Source organism: Lepidochelys kempii, chromosome 1, assembly GCF_965140265.1.
Source record: "Lepidochelys kempii isolate rLepKem1 chromosome 1, rLepKem1.hap2, whole genome shotgun sequence".
Lineage (NCBI taxonomy): Eukaryota > Metazoa > Chordata > Testudines > Cheloniidae > Lepidochelys > Lepidochelys kempii.
Window position 1 is genome coordinate 171,805,693 of NC_133256.1, and position 19,664 is coordinate 171,825,356.

Consider the following 19,664-nt stretch of genomic DNA (forward strand, 5'->3'; position numbering starts at 1 on the left):
AAATTGTTGTTTTGGAAGGTCAAGTGAATCCTACTTCTTTAAAACACAGAGCTAACCAACTAAAATCACCACATTGAACAAGATCAACTGGAGATGCCAAAGCCTCAAAATGGAGCAAGAAATGATGACCAGACCTTCTGCCATATCAGACTCCATACCTGAGAAATGGATGCACAACATTACAGGTAGGGAATTATCAGCTCTATACTGCCAAATTGAACTTATTTCCATAGCGGTCACATGTCATCAAGAATCTAAACCCAAATCTATCAAAGTGGTTTTGATTGGCACCTGGATCAGATCACATCACATCAGACCCAGATGTCACAAAAAACGGAATGGGTTGGAGGCGTTAAACACAGCAGGCCTGATTCTCCATTCCAACTGAGATACACTCAGTGCAGGAGTGGAGGAAGGGGCATTAAAGATGGTTTTAAAACCACCTTTGTGCCTTCTGTACTCTGAAATAACATACAGCAACTTTAAGGCTGCTCTGGTGTACACTTGGGCTTCTCATTACTTTGTAGTGGCTGCTGACAGTAAACAACAGCCAGAATGCAGTTGTGCTCTGTTCCTTGCTTCTTCCCTCCCCTTAGAATGCTCCTTTTTGCTTGGTTCTAGGGTTCCCACTCTCCCTCACAGTTATGTTAAAAGAATTATTAGTATATTAGCCGGAGTTCCCATAGAACTTTGTGAAGTAAAGATGAGAGAAACAATGAAAATTAGTAGTAGATAAATTTATACCTTGTTTATACAGCAAAAATATGATTTTTATAAGCCTATTGTTGTGACTGCAAGCAGAAAGCCAGTGCAGAGACTTGAGTACAGGTGCAATATATTTACTTATATACTTATTTATATATATTTATTTACTGCCTTTACTACCAAGAGCCACATATCTTCCCTCTGAACCTACTGGAGCTTAATTTCTTAAGATAAAGATAGTTGACTGATTTATAGATGAAAATATAAGAGTTATGGCCACAGTAGCCTGTCCATTTACAAATGATCAAAGTGACCACTACAGGTCTCCTACTTAAATCTTTTTATTTACTTATCATTATTGTTATTATATTTTCTCTGGAGTCTGGACCTTGATTATACCTTGATCAAGACATTTGGACTTGAACAAATAATTGGCTATCCCTACTTTAGGTTATCCGTATGCCATGGTGACCTGCAGTGATGATGCACTAGGGGCAGGTGATCAGGTGCAGTAAGTGTGACATTGTATTCCATGAGTATTACAGATATTTATAATATCTAGTTGGGAGGTGGTAAGAACAGGACAATGGCTGAGCGGTGCATTTTCACAGAATACTCTAGAACCCTTGCAAGCTATAGCAGTGCCCAAGGACAGATCTTGGAAATAGAGCCATATAAAGGGGCAAAGGCCATGACCTTAGTACAGAGGAGATCGGACCATAGGGTCCAAACAGGAAGGTATGTTTAACGTTATTTCTTTCTCATCCCAACCCAACTGTCAGTTCCAGGATGGGCTGAGTCAGAAGCCAGCTGACAGTCTCCTATGGGTACCAAGAAACCATGGACTCTTGAGCAAACACACAAGTGGGGTTGATTTGAAAATGTTTGTGGAAAAAAGTTTAAATAACATTTTTCATTTAAAAAAAAGGAATCTTTCAACCAGCTCTATTTACAAGACACAGTGTAGATACTGAATTCACCAGTGTAGCCAAACTCAAATGTTGAAAAAAGTCACGAATCAGAGACAGAGATTCATGGAGTTGGCTTAAAAATAATGAGATTTAGGGGAACTGAGGGGGGAAAAGAAGTGCTGCTCACCCCCACTTTAGGTATAATTGTTTCAAGCTAGAAGTGCAACCTTAAAGTGCACACCAAAATATGGGCCCCCCCATGTTGGTTGTCAGAAAGGAGAAAGTAAATGGAGGCCCTAACTCCTGGGTGTCATTCTTTCCCATTTCTCCTAACTACATTACTCTCCTACATTCCTCCCAGTTCTCCTATAGATTTTTCTCAGCACCCCAGTCCAATATCCTGCCACAATTCCGTTTTCCCTCCATGCCTCTTCGGAGTCCCCTGTGCTACACCTAACCCACTTACATTCATTTGCCATCAATATATGTTGTCCTTTTCCCACTGTCTCCGAAACTTCAGATTATCCCTTTCTGTCCCCCACATTCACCAGCACACCTTAAGTGTCCCTCTTTGCTCAGTTTTCCATCTAGTTTCAAAACAGAACAGAGGAAGTTATTATCTCCATTAATTACATCCCAGTTTCTAACCCAAAGAAAGTAGTGGGAGATTGGTAGCAGTTTGTTCTAATACTTCTGGATACCAGAAGACCATGAAAAGCTGTAAACTGATGCAGGTCCCACTCAACAGCAAATAAAAACTGCATACTCATTGTAGAGTCAAAAATGTAAAATCAGACCCTCCTGGAGCCTGATTTACTAATACAATGATAATTCTAAAAGTAACACTACCTGAACCCCAGCCTAAGCCTCCTCCTCAGGCTTGGATGTTTCTAGAATTTCCTTTCCCAGAGGCTACTCCCATCTCCCTTATATTCTGGTTGGAGTCCTACTTTACACTCCTAACTCAGTACATCAACAACACTTAGCTTGTAGCTCCTTGAAGGGCTCCATCACCACCAGCTAACATAGTATGTAACAGGAAAATTCCTGACATTCTGTTACTGACTCATGATAATGTCACAAATGTTTGACAATTCTGAGCCAACCTGAACAAGAAGTCTTGATGGCTCCAAAACCAGACACAAGAGCTCAATACACACGGATATTGATCTACTCATATGGCCTCCATCACTGTAGTATGTGAATACTACACAAACATTGAATTTATTCCCTCCCCCCACACACCCAAATCCTCCTGTATTATATTTTACAGATGGGGAACCAAGAAATTAAATTACTTGCCCAAGATCATAAAGGATGTCTGTGGAAGTTATTGAAATTTAACTCACAGCTTTTGAGTCCTACTGTAGCCCATACTCTGAGGAAGAATAGGCTTCTGGTTAAGTTGGGTGATCTGTAAATAGCTAAAATTCTCAAGTTGAAATTATCCTAGCTCTCATATAATAACAACTCAATAGGACTATTTATTTGAGCAAATTCCATTCAACAACCAATTGCAATATATACATATCACATTTAGTCTCTATGCAAACATTCAAATGAAAGCATCCTCCACAGTGCATCTTATCTTGGTACAAGATATAGATGCTCAAACAGAACAGCTTCATGCCATCTCTTGTTCTTTCTTGTCCATGTTTTGACAAATACTTCATTTGAGGAAGCTGAGCCAACACAGGGCAAGTTAAGAATTCCACGAAGTTCTACTGCGTGTTTCAATGTAGGTGTTTCATCCATGTTATTAAATCATTACTGTCTTCTTCACTAGACCTTGGTGAATGGGGTTAGCTGCAGACAGGTTCTAGTCATGTTGTGTGCCCAGTGCTTGGAATCAATATTCATGATAAATTTAGCAAACAAACTACATTTCACATATGCTTGAGAATGCACTGGATACTGTGATCAGAGGACTATTCACCAGATCATAACAACACACACAACCAAGTTAAATTTGAACAATGGAAACAGTTTATGAAAATTCAGCAGTGTATTCATTTTCTCTTCTGCATGCTGGAAGATTTCCCTGATTTACTGTTGCCTCAAGCAATAGCTCTTCTGAGCCTTAGGTAAATACAGCATAGCAGTAAAGTCACAGACATTAACGGTGTCCTGAATAGGCAATGAGAAATTATTCTTGTTTAGAAGTTTTAGGCAGGCATATTTGTCCCAGCCACAGCACATTATCCACTCAGAGTATAATCTTTAATTGCTTTTTATTCTTTTGAGTGTTGGGTGCTATTGGGTGTTAACATTGCTGTTTGGGGACACTTCCAGTATATCAAAAGCAAACCTATTAGTCTTCTCTGGCTCACTTTCTCTGTGATTCCCAGCATCATATGACTTGTACTGATAAAGGACATTAATTGGCTAGATATTTCATTCTCTTCTTACAATACTACTTAGCGCTTATATAGCCTTTTATGCTTTCAGATCTGGACAAATATTAACAATGTAATCCTCACAACAGTCTGTGAGGTAGTTAAGTATTATAATGATTTTACAAATAGGGTAACCAAGATATTGAGACATTAGTGGCTTGATTTTTCGGAGATGCTGAACCCTCATTTGACTTCCATGGGACTCCACGGGAGCTGGAAGTTGCTCTGCACCCCATCTCTGAGAATCCAGCCATAAGTGATTTATCCACAAATAGAGAACAAATCAAAGTCAGAGCTGGGATTAGAGCACAGTACTTCCTAACTCCCAGCTAGAGCTGTTTGAATACTACAGACGTAACTCTGATATACAGTAGTTTGATATGTCAATGTTCATGACTGTTGTTACTTGCTATTTGTGAACATTCAAGTGTCTGAGAAACAGTTTTTCTTTGTACAAATACCCATGTGGGAATAAAAGTATTATTTATTCAGATCCAAAATACAACATATTCAATATTCTCTGTTTCCAAAGCTTGTCTCCAATCAGTAAAGAGAAACAATACCATGTGATTTAGGTGACTGATCATACAGAATGAATATCAAATAGTGAATCAAATAGTGAATAGCCAAAATGACAGCTTGAAAACAACTCATAGGTTGACATTTATTGAAATCAGACTGCTCAGAAGTGATGTATAAACACAAAATGTCTAAATTCACAATGAATGAACATAGTGACTAAGTCACCCAACTCTGCTCCCAAGCTAGTGTTCAGACAAGTACACTCTGTCCTCCAATGGCAATTAAAACCAAACAAATTAATCCTTTAACTCATAGTAAAGATGGATATCATGTCATATCATATTTATCTCTATATATCATAGAAATATAGGTCTAGAACAGAGCTCAAGGAGTCAAAGTCTAGCACACTACACCGAGGCAAGACCATGTAAACCTAACAGGTTTTTTCCAACCAATTTTTTTAAAGCCTTTAATGATGGGGATTTCACAGTTCCAGAGTTTAACTCCCTATATAGTTGAAAAGTTTCTCCTAATATTGAACATAAATCTCCCATGCTGAAGCCCATTACTTCTTGTCCTGCCTTCAGTGGACATGAGAAACAAGTGATCACAGACAGTCCTCTTTATAACAGCCTTTAACATATTTGAAGACTTATCAGGTCCCCCTTCAATCTTTTCTCAAAACTAAATATGCTCAGGTGTTTTTTTTTTTAAACCTTTCCTCATAGGTCAGGGTTTTCTTTTCCTAAACCTTTAATCATTTCTGTTGCTCTTCTCTGGATTCTCTCCATTTATCCACATCTTTCCTAAAATGAGGTGCCTAGAATTGGACACAGTACTCCAGCTGAGGCCTCATCAGTGCTGGGTGGAGTGAGACAACTACCTCCCACGTTTTACGTACAATACTCCAATTATTACACTCCAGAATATTAGCCTTTTCACAACTGCAGCACATTGTTGACTCATATTCAATTTGTGATCCACTCTAACCCCCACGTATTTTCAGCAGTACTATCACCTCACCAATTATTTCCCATTTTGTAGTTGTACATTTTATTTTTCTTTCCTAAGCACTTATCTTTATTGAATTTAATCTTGTTGAATTTAAACCAATTTTCCAAGGTTGTTTTGAATTCTAATCCTGTCCTGCATGGTGCTTGCAATGTCTCCCAGTTTGGTGTCATCTGCAGATTTTGTAAGCATATCCTCAACTCCATTATCAAACTAATTAATGGAAATATTGAAAGCAACTGTATCCACCACTGACCCCTGTGGGACACCACTGGATACACCCTCCCAGTTTCACAGTAAATACTTGATAACTACTCTTTAATGTATGCACACAACTGGTTGAAAGACCAGACTCAGTCATTTCCCCTAGACTGCATTTCCTTACTTTGCTTATGAGAATGTCATGTGGGATTATGTCAAAAGTTTTGCAAAAACCAAGATCTATCACATCTACTACTTCCCGGCATCCATGAGGCCAGTAACCACGTCAAATAAGGAAATTAGATTGGTTTGGCATGATTTGTTCTTGACAAATCCATGATGATTATTCTTTATAACCCTATGATCCTTTATGTACTTACAAACTGATTGTTTAATTATTTGTTTCAGTATCTTTCCAGGTATCAAAGTTAGGCTGACTGTCTTATCATTCCCAGGGTCCTCTTTGTTCCCCTTCTTAAAGAGAGGTACTATGTTTGCCCTTCTCCAGTCCTCTGGGACCTCACCTGCGCTCCTAGAGTTTTCAAACATAATTACTACTGGTTCGGAGATTGCTTTAGCTAACTCCTTAAGTATCCTAGGATGAAATTCATCAGGGTCTGCTGACATCAGGCGTCTACCTCATCTAAATATAGGTCTGTGTGTGGGGAACACACATGCATGAGTGACTCATGTGCGTATTCACAATGGCTGACTTGCTAGTGAGCTAAATGTACTTGCAAAACTTTTTAACCCTTTCTGCAAACTTATGAACAACAAAATTGCTAGTTCATCTTTGCCACTTACTACAATATTTTATGTAAGTTTGTTTAGCTGTTTAAAGTGCTCTCTTGTCACATCAGTCCATGATCTCATTATCACATATCAAGTTGTACTGAGAGAACAAGTCTATTTTTAAACACAACGTAAAGTAAAATAATACATTATTTTCTTTTAAGTTTCTGTCCTTGCACACTGTGCATATTTCCTTTGTTGACTGGATTGTTACAACTGCATCAATATCCTCAACACAAACCTGTCATTTCAATGCTTTACATTTCATTTCAAAGGGTGTATTCTGTATTCCTTGTGAAATCTCACCTCCCACTCTGATGCCAAAGGATATCTCTGTATGAAATTTAGTTTTTACAATGTCAAATTTTGCAAGAAGAAGCTGCATTGCATTGCAAAAGACATTAACTTTTTTCCACTTTCAATCTGAAAAGCTCTGCGGGTTGGTTTGATTCACCAATTAAATCTCAATGAGGAGATAAGATTTTTCTGGTTTACAGTGATACTGGCTCTAATACAAATGGTAAAAGTATGCTTCTTACGGAAGACAGTAATGATATTGCTAGCATGTTGGTAACCTGGAAGTCCAGTCATGCGGCTGAAAAACTCCTGTTGCCCTTTCTTCCTCTGAAAGAGCAATGAAAAGACCAGTGGCAGATTTTAGCTGACTAATGCAAAATACAACAAATATTTATGAAGTATGAGCACTATTGTCAGTGTATTCATGAGATTAAATTAGATCATCACAGGATCATGGAAGTTGTACTTTCTAGCTGCCAAGGTTTTTGGGAGGAAACATTTTATCACAGGGTTCATTTACATCATGTACAAAGTTATGCACCATAAGATATCACAAATGTGAATTATCAGCACTTAGACCAACAGAAGTGTAGTCTGGAAAAAATGTAGTCTGGAAAAAAAAGTGCAAAGCTGATTAGAAAGTGGTTGGAACATTTCAACTTTTCACTGAAAAGTTGAAAACTAAAGTATTTCATCCAAACACTGAAAAAGTTCAATTTAGAAATTCTTCCATGGTGCCTCTTGGTCATTTTAATTCACATGCCTGAGGCTTCCATTCTCCTTTAGAGGACAGACTCCCTGGTTGAGCTACATCTCCCATGGTGCCACACATTGGTGAAAGGAGATGGGCATCATGGAAGTCGATGTCTGGCTGGTGATCCCAGTTTATAGAAAATGAGGATACAAGGCAACTGAACTGTAATTACCATGAGGCACTGTGGCAATATAACTGAAGAGAAATATTTTGTTTTGGGGCCAAAATATTTCCGTTTTTGATGAAAAAAATCTAATTTTTCCTTAGCAAATGGACACTTCTGGTGAAACAATATTTAATCAAAACCCCAATTTTCTATTGAAAAACTATCTTGATAGATGCTATTTTTTTACTATTCCTAGGAAATACCAATCCCACCACCTAATGCACAAACAATAAAAGACCATATGAAGCAGGTAACAACATGTTGATCATTCAGATAACTTTTACTTGGCAAACTATGTGATCTATATTGTTTTTACCTGGCAAAAATAGTATATGATCTATGAAATATACAAAATAAAACACACAGATATGTTACTATGAAGTAATTTAAACCCCTTGTAAAGACATGTTCTCACGTGCATGACCTTGTGAAATGCATTGGACTGTATTGCAAAATATTTGTTTGTTTCCTAGGTCTTCCACAATTATTCTGTGTGACCTTGAGTAAGACCCATAATCTCTCTGTGTCCCAAGCCTCCATCTGTTAATGGAAGATAAGATTTCATTTCTCTCACACTTTGCCCATCTTTAGGACAGGATTGTCTCTTAATATGCAAAAATATGGCTCTTAGCACAATGGAGCCCCAAACACACTGCTAATGCAATACAGCTAATAAATAATTCTAATAACTTGTAACATGTCCTGTTATACATATTTATTTTTACATTGATCGTTATTGAAAACAAAAGGGGGGGGGGGATAATTGCAAGTCTTCACATGCTATACAAATGTAATCAATGTATCAAATAATAAGGGTTGTCAAAACACCACTTTTTGTTCCTGAGTAACAGAAACCAAGTGTTTATGCATAAAGGACAGTTTAATTGTTTAGCAAAGTTCATATGTTCCTAAATTTATTCATGACAAAACAAAAGAGCAGTAAAGTTGAGATTTTGAAATCAGAATTGGTTAGATTAGGGGCTTCCCTGCCAAATTAAGGTTTCCTATTTGTTGAAATAAGTGAATAGACCAAGAACATATTGGTGACACATTCACTGACAAATATACTGACCATTTCACTCTTGAAGCAATGTATAGGTGTCTTTATTATGTAATATACATTTGAACTTTTTTTACACAGATCATAAATAGACAACTAAGTTGTTCGCAGTCACACCTTTGTTAACATTAAACATCCAATTCCTACTTACTGTATATCTTCTTAGGAGAGAGCTACATAGCATCTTATCAAAGGTACACCTTCTTCGAGAACATTCAAGCCAAAAGTGCCTTCTTTCACCCATAGTTAGAGGCTCCTCACTCCCTCTAATTGGGTTATATGGTCTATTTGTCAATTTCACAAATCAGGAGCCAGGAATGACTGAGCATCCTCCTGTCTCTGGAACTATAAAGCCAATCTCCAGAATTTACTAATTTTCTGAATGATGCTAAGAAACCAGTCTTTCCCCCACTCAGAAAAGTAAAATAGAAACATATATAATGTTCTATGTATCAAACAAATACAGTGTGGATAGTAATATCAAACCATGTATAATGGTAGTTTTAATCCTGTTTTAATATAGTCAATTTAAACCCAGTCCTGCTGCCTAAAATTACTAGCAACATTGCCTTCAGCTGCACATTACCCACAGAATAATTGAATTAGACCCAATGCTAGGTTAGAAATAGCTATTTGTAAGAACTTCTCTAAGTTACAGCTTGCAGCTCAGAATGGTAATCATCACTGAAAAGAAAAAAGAGAACGAGAAAATGCTTCACAGCAATAGACTGAAAAAAGTTGTAGAAAACTGTTCACATCAAGAAGCAATGAAACCCTTACTTACAAAGCTTTTAGACAGTCATAAACAAACCCACAAAACTGTGTGAAGGATCTTCCCAGTTATCAGTGTGAGAAGGTTAAATTATGCTGCGAATCAGAAGCTGCCACAGCAATTCACTTCTATAGTGGGTAGAAGGGAACTCAAAGATGAAGCAGTGATGATGTAATCACAATATTTTATTTAGCAGATCAGTCCTTTTATTTAGTAGAAGAATTTATAGAGCAGTGATATGTCAGTAGCTTGGCATTTTGACTGGTGGGGTGTTTCCATTTTAATGTAATCCCAGTTAAAGTTCATGCACTAATAGGTCTCTAAAAACAGGTCAGTACTGTTTCATTGTATTTAATATTTAGCAATATTGTTTTATCACTTAAGCAGCAGTTTACGATAATTACATTCACCATGTGACTGGAAGGGCAGTCAACCTAAAGCAGTAGCTCTCAACCTTTCCAGACTACTGTACCCCTTTCAGGCGGCTGATTTGTCTTGTGAACCCCAAGTTTTCTCACTTAAAAACTACTTGCTTACAAAATCAGACATAAAAATAGAAAAAAGTGTCACAGCAAACTATTACTGAAACATTGCTTACTTTCTCATTTTTACCATGTAATTATAAAATAAATCAATGGGAATATAAATATTGTACTTCTATTTCAGTATGATACTCGAGGCAGTTTTTCACTTGTGAGCCTTGTCTGAAGCCCAAGCCCTGCCACCTGGGGCTGAAGCATGTAATTTAGCTTTGCATGACTCCCTGTGGCATGGGGCTCCAGGCAACTGCCCTGCTTGCAACCCCCTAATGCCAACCTCTGCACTTGCAACCCCCCTAAACCCATCACATGACCCCCCCAAGTTGAGAAACAATGACCTAGATGAATTAAGTACCCCCTGGAAGAGGTCTGAGTTCCTAAGGGGTACACTTACCCCTGGTTGAGAACCACTTCCCTAAAGAGTGTAGTGATTGCCTTCCTGCTCCTTAACTTAAAGGCATAGGTTAAGTGTCCAGTCTCTGAATATTGCTCCCAATTTCCACAATCTGAGAGTTTGTTGCCCCAGTTTAACTAAGGAGTAAGGTCCTCAAGTCAAATTTGAATCAAGGTCTCCCATCTTTTCACCATTAATAGCACCCATAAGTGTGGGTTTCTTTACTGTATGTAAGCTAGATCCTATGTACAAAAATGTGACCCACATCCATTCTGCTCCAAAAGGCTCAAACCCTCTGTTCAGTTTAGCCACTTTTCCAAGTAGGCTAAATAGTTGAGGCTTTCTGCTCTCATTCAAGTTGATGGAAAAGCTCTCATTGACTTCATTGTGAAAGGATCAGTGTTGGTCTTGGAGGTTGTCACCCAGGAAGTCACTAGCAATCATTGTGCAGCTTTTTATTGGCAATAGGCTAACTCAGAATGATAGGTCTTAAATAATTTTTAAAAATAGCAGAACTAAGGCTCAAGATGAGTAGATTTCAACCATGTAGTGCAGAGGTGGGCAAACTACGGCCTGCGGGCCACATTCGGCCCGCAGGACCGTCCTGCCCGGGCCCTGAGCTCCTGGCCTGGAAGGATAGCTCCCGGCCCCTCCCCCACTGTATTCCTTCCCCCGCAGCCACGCCACTGCTGCTCTGGGCAGTGGGGCTGCGCACTCCAGCAGGGCAGCGCAACAGCTAGTCTGGCTCCGGCTGGGTGGTGCGGTGGCTAGACATGATGCTCTGAGTGGCATAGTTAGGGGGCTGGGGCCAGCCGGGGCCGGGGGATTGTGTAAGGGGCAAGGGGTTCTGGGGGCCAGTCAGGGGACAGGGGGCATTTGGATGGGGGGGCAGTCAGAGGATGGGGAACAGGGGGGTTTGGATTGGGGGTGGGTGCTGGGGGCGGGGGTCCCAGGAGGGGGCGGTCAGAGGTCAAGGAGCAGCGGGGGGTTGGATGGGTCGGAGGTTTTGAGGGGGGGAGACAGGGGGTGGAAAGTGGGAGGGGGTGGATGGGGGTAGAGGCCAGGCTGTTTGGGGAGGCACAGCCTTCCCTACCCAGTCCTCCGTACAGTTTCACACCCCGATGTGGCCCTTGGGCCAAAAAGTTTGCCCACCCCTGGTGTAGGGGCTACCACTGAGTGTATCTGGTAACAGCCCTTTAACAGCCCTACTGGAAGCAGAACTTTTTTATACTCCCACAAAGAAGAAAAGGCAGAGACTCCATATAGTCTACCAACTTAACCATTGGTATCAATTTTATGTGGAAGGAGCTCAGATACTATGATGATGAACATAAGAAAATAGGAACAGCCATGCTGGGTTCCTGCCTTCCAACAGTAGCTAATGCCAGATGCCCCAGAGGGAATGAACAAAACAGGCAATCATCAAGTGATCCATCCCCTGTCGCCCACTCCCAGCTTCTGGCAAACAGAGGCTAGGGACACCATCCCTGCCCATCCTGGCTAATAGCCATTGATGGACCTATCCTCCATGAATTTCTCTAGTTCTGTTTTGAACCATGTTATGGTCTTGGCCTTCACAACATCCTCTGGCAAAGAGTTCTAAAGGTTGACTGTGCATTGTGTATTTCCTTTTGTTTGTTTTAAACCTGCTGCCTATTAATTTCATTGTGTGGCCCCTAATTCTTTTGTTATGAAAGGAATAAATAACACTTCCCTATTTACTTTCTCCACACCAGTCATGATTTTATAGACCTCTATCATATCCCTCTTTAGTTGTCTTTTTTCCCCCAAAATGAAAAATTCTAATCTTATTAATCTCTTCTCATATGGAAGCTGTTCCATACCCCTAATTATTTTTGTTGCGCTTTTCTGAACCTTTTCCAATATATCTTTTCTGAGATGGGGGACCATATCTGCATGCAGTATTCAAGATGTGGTCATTTCATGGATTTGTATAGAGGCAATATGATATTTTCTGTTTTATTATCTATCCCTTTCTTAATGATTCCTAACATTCTGTTAGCTTTTTTGACTGCCGCTGCACATTGAGTGGATGTTTTCAGAGAACTATCCACAATGACTCCAAGATCTCTTTCTTGAGTGGTAACAGCTAATTTAGACCCCCATCATTTTATATGTATAGTTGGGATTATGTTTTCCAATGTGCATTATTTTCCATTTATCAACATTGAATTTCATCTGCTAGTTAGATCAGTTTCCTCCCAAATAGAAAACTGTGGGAGGGAGCCAAAGGACAGAAACATCTTGGAGGGATCATCTTGCAGAGTTGCCTTCAGTCATTGAAGAGGGAGAAATTTGTGCCCCCAGTCTCCATAAAGTTCCACACCCAAAACACACAAATCCCAAGGAATCTACATGAATCAAAGACTATTTGCTGGACCCCCTGGCAACCTTCCTTACTCTCTGGAAGCAAAATTTCAGTGAATCTGTGTAACTGGGACTTCTCCCTGCTGCAGGTCTCCTTAAAGGGATTTTACCCAGTGTGGAGAGGGACTACAGAAAAGACAATATAACTTTGGGAAGTTTTGTCTTTTTTGAGTAATCTCTATGGGGATAATAGGTGCTGAAGCCCTGTCTGAATGCGATGAATGCATCATTCAGGATGACCATACATGCATCAGAGAAGTAGGGGCACATTGTTTTGGTCAACTGAAGACAGAAAAAGAGTATTTCTAGCCACTGCAATTGCCTTGGTTCGAAGTGTTGCAATGAATGCCCGAGGCTATTCCCTTGATTATCAGAAAGTGGATGTCTTCAATAGAAGATGAAACCATAATTCCCACCACTTCCTCAAAATATTTTCCCCTTCATTTAACCATCAACATTCATCTTCAGATACAGCTTGATCTAACTGGTTTTCATCAAGACTCCAGTTTCTCTCAAACCCTAGGATAACTGTGAGGCAGCAGGGAAGAAGAACTATAGAGCTGAATATGCTACCACTTCAGTTCTGTTCTTGCTGTCGGTATTGTATTGGATCACTTGTAAATCTTGGGCATGTTACAACTTTTCTGTGCCTCATTCCATCCATTTTTTCAAATGTGTGTAATGCAAATTTTACAGGGGTTGTGTGTGGCTGGATTGTTTGTGAAACTTCACCACCACCAAGTGTAAAGCACTGTGTTGCACAAACAGGAAATTCAAGCACTAATACCTGCAAAAGACTTGTGAACCCAAACTTCCTCCTTTGTGTTTATATTTCTGAAGAGTTCTAGTCAAAAAGAAAAGTATCATTTACTTCTAAATCTCTCTGCAGGGGTAATGACTTATTTACCTTTTGTTGACTATAGTGTGTCAGTGTGAGATTATCCTAGCCAGTATAATTAGTGTCTAAAATGGTGCTGTGCATATGCACATTGCACATGAATATATAAAGCAATTATAGGTTTCAGGAAAAACAAAAGCCCTCATACAATGAGATATTTCTAATGAAAATATTAGATAAGATGCATCTCCTCAGGTACAGTCTCAAGATGGCACTTAGGGAATTAAGCACGGAAGTCCTGTTATTTTCAATAAGCTGCAAGCACAAATCATTTCATGGCATATTGAACTTGTTTTGTACCTCCCTGATCTGTGTAGAAATGATGGATAAGCTTGGCTATGTACCTCAGTTTGTTTAGACAGCTAAGGGAATTCAAGAAGAGTGGCTAGTGATTCTATGGAGTCCCTATTTGGAAGCTACGTTTCTTATTGGGCGTTGAGGGGAGAACACAAGCAGCACCCAGAGAAGACAGTTAAAATAAAGCTCAATGAGTCTTTGCTTGACTTGGATTCCAGAACCTCATTACTGGTGTATATTGTCACCACCAGCCAACATTGTGCATGTTCTTGTCCTGAAAGGTGTGGAACAACCGATCCTCTTTCAGAATCACTTACCAAAAGCCAATGGCTGAGTGACTGGTACTCAGAACAACTCATTTCTCCAGCCTTTTTCTTTAATCACTAAATCCCCAAATTGAAAAGTCTTCTCCAAAGGGTAGAAACTGTGAATAGCACGCGAAAGAAGATACAGGAAATTGAGAGGGAAATGAGGTGTAGGGAGAGATAAAAGAAGTTGGTGTCAGTGAATAAGATTTAGAGAGAAGGGAGCTGGTTGATAGCCTGATCTCTCATGTAAAGGAGTAATAAGAAGAGACAGAAGAAAAGTTAAGCAGGGAGACTGCAAGAGGAGGAAAAAAAGTGAAGAACATTCATTGGTGCTTATGAGAGGGCTGCCAAAAATTTAGGGCTAGATTGTGCCCTGTCCTGCCATGGCCACACAAAGGCATAAGAGGGAGTAAGGAATATTCTTCCATGTAATTCACTTAAGGGATGGTCACAACTGCAACCCTTGACAACTTAGATTGCCAATTCTTTGAGGCATGGACCTTCTCTTCCTATGTGATTATACAGGGTGCAGCACAGTAAGGGAACCTGACTGAGGCCTCTGAATACCACTGTAGCATAAATAATATATAAATCAATAGTAATAACAGTGCATGCTCACACACACACACACCTTCTGATCTGACATAATCTCGAGGGCCTCGGCGAGACAGTTCATCTTAAAAAAAATTAACTACCACAAATACCAAAGAATAAATAAAAATTTAGCTAATTTATCATTTTTTTAAAAAAAGGTATGGGAATCTGATGCAGAAGCTGTCAGTGACTAAGGATCAACCACATCTCAAAACAAGGCTTTTCAAAATGGGGAGTGTTAAAATGTGGCAGGTATGGGGGAGTGTGTGAGGGTAATTAGAATAAGCTCCATACCTTAGGTGCCACTTCCACTAAAGCTCAATCATCTTTCAAGCTGAACCACAATAGTGGAACTCCTTGGGACAGGTGGTGTCATTTTTCATAATACAGCAAATGCATTTATGTATTTGGACTGACTAGTTAAATTGTGAGTACATTCATGATGTTTTAGTGTAAGTATTGAAGCTAAGGATTTTGTTTTATTTATTTTTGGTGTCTGAGAAGTGTTTCTTGCTCAAACGAATGCAGATGATATAAAATACTATAATGTTATTGGGCATTGAAATATGTGCTTGAAATTGGTGTAATCCTGCATTCAATACTATTTCATAGCTCAGATGCTCTAACTTTAATTTTCTTGTCTGTTATTGTTAAACCATGCTGGCAAGGCTAATTCCCTGCTCTGGCACTTCGAGTACAGCAGTTGGGGGCCTGCAAGGATTCTAAAAATTAATACTGGCCACTCCAGGCTTGTATTAAATTCCCAAGGTTACAGCTTTTCTCTGACCTTGGATTGGTAGATGCTGCCACCACCCAAGTGCAGAACCCTTTTGAGAGGCTAGGAAGGCGCACTTGGGAATTCCTTCCTGTGTGGTACCCTCAAGCCCTTTCATCCCCCCTCCAGGGAAGAGCTGAGAAAGGAAAAAAAAAATAAATCAGTTATTGACACCAGCTAATTAAACAACATGCACAAACCTCTTAAGACACAAAAATCCAATTCTGTTCTTTAAAAAGATACATTTTATTTTTAAAAAAGGAAGAAAATGCATCTGGGAACTCAGGCTATTGCTAGATTTTAAAGAGAGCAACTACAAGGATTAAGCACCAAGAATAGCTTTCTTGAGGTCCAACTTAAGGTTACAAGCAAAACAAAAGCACCTGGGGTTAGCACAAAGGAATCCACAAACCATAACGAAATAAAAGGGATAAACCTAATCACGTCTTCCTAGACATTTCCTGATCTACTTACATATCTGGGTTTTTCAAATGAGTAGTTTCTATGATACTGTTGATTTTCATACCTGGCCCAAGCTTTTACAGCAAAGCTGCTGCCATGTCTGCCTCTCCCCCAGAGAGGGACAGACAGACAGACAAAAAGCGAGACACTTCAATTTTAAAAATTTCTAGCCTTCCCACTGGCTCTTTTGGCCAGGTGCCCACTCACTTCCTTTTACCTATGCATAGCACTGAGACTTTTGAATCCTTTACAGGTAGAGCAATTAGATAACAGCTACTAAGAGGGATTTTATAGATACTGGCTGGCTGGGTGTCCATAAAAGGGAGCTAACCCCACCGCTTCTTTATCACACATGCTGTTTCTCTCTTCTATATTTGAGTATAAAAAGTTCATTCCTTACGACAGGTCTACTGATGAAAACCTGCATAGAAAATGAGAGAAGGGCAAGAATGGAAATGCTCGATCATGAGGTTATTGAGAAGAGAATAAATTGGAATTAACCAGATAACAGAATTCACCTAGCATCCCAAAATGAGTATATTATGAGGGTACCAGTACTGTTATTGCCCCACAGGAAAGACTGCTTGGAGAACCACCAGCTTCTTTGTTACCTTTATTTGGTTACCACTGTACAAATATGATATGGTGTAGGCAATCATTAGAAAGCTTGTTCTGATCAAGACAGCCCAAATGACAAGCACTGCAGGTTTTTGGATTTTATTTTGTTTTTAAATGGGCTGATGTGCGTTTATAGATACCTGATCATGCTAATAAATTTTGTAATAGATTTTCTAGTTATGGGGAAATTGCATTGCTAACAGGAGGGGAAAACTCTTTTTATAACTGATAGTGAAATACAGTAAACTTTGTGATGTGTGCATGCATGCACACTCTTTGTACTAATGAAGGAACAAGCTTTGTTTGTATCCCTTAGATCTTATTTGCTTTCTATTAAATTACTACCTTTGAAGCTGCTTCTGTTTTATTGAGTCGAAACCTTGTAATTGAATACCCAATAAGAACCATGTTTTTTACTCAAGTTAAATAGCTGTAGTTACACAGTGCCTACTTTAGATTGCCAAAACGGGTTTAAAAATATAGGGGTAAATCCTGGGGTGGGGTTATATTTTTATTACACTGTGTCAAAGATCACTTCATATTCAACACTTTGGGATCAAACTTGCAAACACTCACTTTGCATCATGCTCATTATCATGAAGAACCCCACAAAAATATATCTGGTAAACATGGACAGTTTTGTACCCATAACATTACTCAAGAATGGGAATTATGTGTCTTCTCACTATCTATCTTTTTATTATTTTATTATTATTATTATTAATTATTATTATTATTGCAGAAGCACCTAGGAGCCCTTGGAATAAACAGGAATCCCATTATACTAGGTGCTGTATAAACCCATGTGTTTATACAGCATCACTATCACAGAATGGAAGCACCTCAATCATTAATAGATTTTATTCTCAACATGCCTGTAAGGCAGGAAAATATTATCCCCATTTAACTGATGGGCAGCTGAGGCACACTGTAAAAAAGGTCACACTGGAAAGTGTGTGTGTGCACCAGAAAATGAACCCCAGTTTTCTAGTGCCCCATTCAATCCTACCCTCTACTCTTCTAGCTATTGTCTGAATAATACCTTCCTCATCAAAGCTGGTTATATATATATATATATATATATATATATATATATATGACCAGCTTTTATATATATATAAATTAGTACAGGTAGAATTATTTTTCTACCTTGGACTGAGTTACTTATGCTGTGACTCTGAATGGGGGAGAAAAAAACCCAGTGTGATGCTTTTTCTCCATCTTTACAAGGAATTATTTTGCTTGTATTCCTTTTTTGTGATGAGGGATAGAAACAAAGCAAGAGAAAGCGTAGAAAAGCAAACCTGAGTGATTTGAGGCATCAAGGCATTATTCTTAAAGCCCTGTTGTTCACCAAATGCAAACCAATAACTGTTATAAATACAAGTGACAAAATATGAACCAGCCTGCAGAAGTGGCAATATAGGTTTACCTATGCTAAAACTGATTTTAAACATGGTTAATATATTGTTTACATAAATCAAAACCTATCACATTTAAAGTGGACAAAAATCAAAGATCTCACTTACAAAGTTTTAGAAACACTTTTACAATGCTATTTATACAATAAATTTGTTTTATACTTTTTGTAACTTCTCTTTGCCATTTTTGCTAATTATCGAAGATATTTAGGGTAACATTTTCAGAACTGCATAAATTCCATTTTCAGAATTAACTGAGGTACTTGGGAGCCTAAATCCTACTGGACTTAGAGTTCTAAGTGCTCAAAGGTACATCTAAACTGCAACTGGAGGTGTTATTTGCATCACGTGTAGACATACCTGTGCTATCTGTACTCTGGCTAGCTTGCTAAAAATAGCAGTGAGGATGTGGCAGCGTGGGCTAGCAGCATTTGTACGTACCAGGTGGAGGCTTTGCTCTCCTGTAGAAAAAGCAAGAGGTTCAGACCCCACATCAGACCAGTTGATAATCCTATACCATCTCACCGTGTAACCACTAGCCAGACCAACCCTGAACTGGGGTACCAAAAAATCTAAAAAAAAGTGCAAGAAATTTACATTTGTGGGGTTAAAATGCTGAACTGCAACCTCCAATATGTCAATTATCAGTGCACAAATATGTATCTCTCTTCCTAACAGTTTATTAGCAATATCCCTCTCCACAGTCTATTATTCCCCTCTCCGACATATCCATCCATTCCTCTTCCCTCCCAAACCATTGGTCACTCTCCCCTTCCAGTATCACCCTCCTTCAACTTCCCCTAAGTAAGCTTGGGCAGAGCATTAGTTCAACATGATTTGTCTATGTTGGAGATATTCCAGATCACTTTTCTTCCATGTTTTATCCCTTCCCTACCTCTTGGGTATGTTTTAGATTATACACTCTTGAGGGCAAGGACAATGCCTTTGTCTAGGTTTGGAAATAGCTTAGGATAATGTGGGTACTACTATAATGCATCAATGATAATAGAGAAACTGGTGCAAGCTGCTACATTATGTTCATGGCTATTTTATCTTTTAAGACTATGTCTGTGACAAAAGAATCCACTTGTTCATGTTTGGAGCAACTTGCCGCTGAAATCAGCAACACAAGGACCTGCAGTTCTTTGATTCTGCTTTCATTAATAGGAGTTATTCAATGAAAATTATAAAGTGTTTCCCAGGACACTATTATAGTGTATTAATCCCTCAACAGGATAAAATATTTAAAATGCTAGGAAAACAAGTACAGATGTTTTTAAGCTTCAAGAAATTTATGAAAAAGAAATGGAAATATAGATTCTAGGCAAAGGTAAATCATAATTTTTGGCCACTAGATCATCATTAAAGAAAGTAATGTGTTCC

At 38.9% G+C, this 19,664-nt stretch overlaps 1 long non-coding RNA gene across 1 annotated transcript in view; it reads left to right on the forward strand.

Annotated features, from left to right (window-relative positions):
- Window positions 1–17,187, forward strand: part of LOC140894810 (uncharacterized) — a 73,358-nt gene extending 56,171 nt beyond the window's left edge. Inside the window, exons 3-4 of the long non-coding RNA XR_012153948.1 lie at window positions 50–185; window positions 16,648–17,187. This is a non-coding gene — a long non-coding RNA (uncharacterized lncRNA). The remainder of the gene's footprint in view (window positions 1–49; window positions 186–16,647) is intronic.
- The last annotated feature ends 2,477 nt before the right edge of the window (window positions 17,188–19,664 follow it).